This window comes from Portunus trituberculatus, chromosome 14 (assembly GCF_017591435.1).
Source record: "Portunus trituberculatus isolate SZX2019 chromosome 14, ASM1759143v1, whole genome shotgun sequence".
NCBI classification, from domain to species: Eukaryota; Metazoa; Arthropoda; class Malacostraca; order Decapoda; family Portunidae; genus Portunus; species Portunus trituberculatus.
Genome location: NC_059268.1, coordinates 21,583,518 through 21,586,683, shown reverse-complemented (window position 1 = coordinate 21,586,683; position 3,166 = coordinate 21,583,518). Strand labels below are relative to the sequence as shown.

Here is a 3,166-nt window from a genome sequence, read left to right as displayed (position 1 = left end):
GTCTGTGTAAATTGTTGGTCTGTTTTTGCATTTTTCTCCTATTTCTCCTTATTTTGTGGTGTTGTTGGTCATTACAGGTATAGAAGAATGTTTCCTGTGTGTCTCCAGCCTGGTGTGATGTTAAGTTAGTGGTTTGTTAAGTAGAAATTAGCTCAAATAGGAAGGCTTGTAATGTGTGTGTCTGTGTGCTTGTTGGTCTGTTTTCCTGTTACCTAACCTAACCTAACCTTCTCATTTCAGGTCAAAGGTCACAACTAGCCAGCCGGGAGTGGGTCAGGATAGCACGGCTGGCTGTGGTCTCTCTCTTTGTCTCTCTCTCTCTCTCTCTCTCTCTCTCTCTCTCTCTCTCTCTCTCTCTCTCTCTCTCTCTCTCTCTCTCTCTCTCTCTCTCTCTCTCTCTCTCTCTCTCTCTCTCTCTCTAGAATTTTAAGTGCAATATGTATAAACATGAAGATACATAATTATATAAATTGTTATTATTATTATTATTATTATTATTATTATTATTATTATTATTATTATGTATATATATATTCTTGTAATGTTATATATATGTATGTAATATTATGTGTAGTTATAATTATTATTATTATTATTATTATTATTATTATTATTATTATTATTATTATTATTATTATTATTATTAGATTAGACTTATCTATTCTCTTCTCTCTCTCTCTCTTCTCTCTTATCTCTCTCTCTCTCTCTCTCTCTCTCTCTCTCTCTCTCTCTCTCTCTCTCTCTCTCTCTCTCTCTCTCTCTCTCTAGAATTTTAAGTGCAATATGTATAAACATGAAGATACATAATTATATAAATTGTTATTATTATTATTATTATTATTATTATTATTATTATTATTATTATTATATTTCTTGTAATGTTATATATATTCTTGTAATGTTATATATTATATGTAATATTATGTGTAGTTGTAATTATTGTTATTATTATTATTATTATTATTATTATTATTATTATTATTATTATTATTATTATATATTTATTGTATATATATATATATATTATATATTATAGTTATATTATTATTATTATTATTATTATTATTATTATTATTATTATTATTATTAACATTAGATTAGACTTCATATATTCTCTCTCTCTCTCTCTCTCTCTCTCTCTCTCTCTCTCTCTCTCTCTCTCTCTCTTATATACAGTGAAGCCATTAAAAGATTACTCCATTAACATCTATATTTTAATGGCACCAACTCGCACCATCAATTAATTTGTAAAGGAAAACACTTGTATAATGATAATGTGTGTGTGTGTGTGTGTGTGTGTGTGTGTGTGTGTGTGTGTGTGTGTGTGTGTGTGTGTGTGTGTGTGTCCAAGCCGTAGGTGTGTATGTCCTGTCTGTTTGTCCACACTGGTCCAATTTGTGGTTCATTTGAGTGACAGTCGCCGCACACACCACATCCACGCTCAGTTTGTTCCATGCATCAATGCTCCGATACGGGAAGCTATACATACATACATACATACATACTTGTTGATGTGGCTCGTGCAGGAGTCCTTCAGTATTTTGTTTGGGTGTCCTCTTAGGTAATTAGTGGATGCCATCGTGATCAGGTTCTCCTATCCAATATGTCCACTCCATGTACTATTTTGAACATTGTTATCATATCCCTGTGACTCTTCTTTCTTCCAACATGCTTCATTCCAGCCTATTTAACCTCTCCTCATACGGTACCTCCTATCATTCTTGTTGCTAACCTCTGCACTCTTTCCACTTGATTGACATGTTGGTTTCTTCATGTATGCTCACCAAATTACTGATGCATATTCCAACTGTGGCCTAATCAGGCTGGTCAATATCTTCTTTATCATGTTCCCGTCCACCTAATTAAATGCCCATCCTATACTTTGGAGCATGCTGTACGTTTTGCAAAATATTATTCGATTAATGTGCTTTTCTGGAGACAGATTAATTACTCTGTACAGTCACTCCCAAGTCTTTTCTTCACTGACTTCAATTACGTACAGTCTTCCCCCCGCCCCCAGTCTTTATAGGGTGTATATTTAGTTGTAGCCATTCTCATTCCACAGGTTTTGTTGGTATTGAATTCCATTTGCCACGTCCTGCTCCATTCCTATATTTTGTCCAAGTCCTTGTGCAGTATATTACAGTGATGCATATTCCTCACTGTCCTCCTCATCTTTGCCTCATCTGCAAACATATTCCTATACTACAGTAACTTCTCACTCCCTCTGGCATGTCATTTATATAATAATTGATCAGGACCAAGCACCGAACCTTCCACTGGTTACCTTCCTCCACTCTGACTTCACTCCCTTCACTCCCACCGTCCTCATTTCTCTACCTGTCAAATCATTTCTCATCCACTCCGTCAGATTTGCCCTCATTCCTCCGATACTACTTCACTTCCACATCAATCTGTTATGTGGTACTTTATCAAATGCTTTTTTGAAGTGTAGGTATACACAATCAACCCATCCATCCCTCTCTTGTCAAATATCCACCACTCTTGAGTAGAAACATAGCAAATTTGATACACACCATTTCCCTTTTGTAAAGCCAAACTGTTTCTCACTTAGTATTTGTTTGTTTTCCAGGAAGTCACACCACTTGCTTTTGATCACTTGTTCACATATGTTACACATAATGGTGGTCAAAGAAACAGCTCTATAATTCAATGGTTCCATGCGACATCCACTTTTGTAAATTGGTACTACATACATTTGCCCTTTTCCATTGATTGTACTGGTGGGTGCACCTGTCCCGTGTTGATAAATGTTCTTGTTAAATCTAAAATTGGATCTAGCAACTGCTCTTGACATTCATTCTTTTAACATTCTTCTGGTCCCATTGCCTTGTTAACATCTAATTGACTCAACAAAACTTTTGCAGTGTGACTCTTTGTTGCATCCATCTTGTCACACACAGGTAACACCGTCGATTGAATTGTGTTTCTTGTGTGAATACTTGGCACAAATCCTCATTCAATTTTTCAACAATGACACTTGTATCTTCATATATATAATCTCCAACCTTTCATTTATCAACTCTTTCTTTTTTCTCTAACTTACCATTAATGAATTTATCAAACATTTTGGGATCACTTTCACAATTCTCTGTTCAAATTGTTGTTGTTGTTGTTGTTGTTGTTGTTCTCACTTGAACATATT

General features: G+C 34.8%; 1 long non-coding RNA gene across 1 annotated transcript in view; it reads left to right on the top strand.

Moving 5' to 3' along the window:
- Nucleotides 1–298, top strand: part of LOC123503628 — a 1,334-nt gene extending 1,036 nt beyond the window's left edge. Inside the window, exon 3 of the long non-coding RNA XR_006674550.1 lies at nt 241–298. This is a non-coding gene — a long non-coding RNA (uncharacterized LOC123503628). The remainder of the gene's footprint in view (nt 1–240) is intronic.
- Nucleotides 299–3,166: the final 2,868 nt, after the last annotated feature.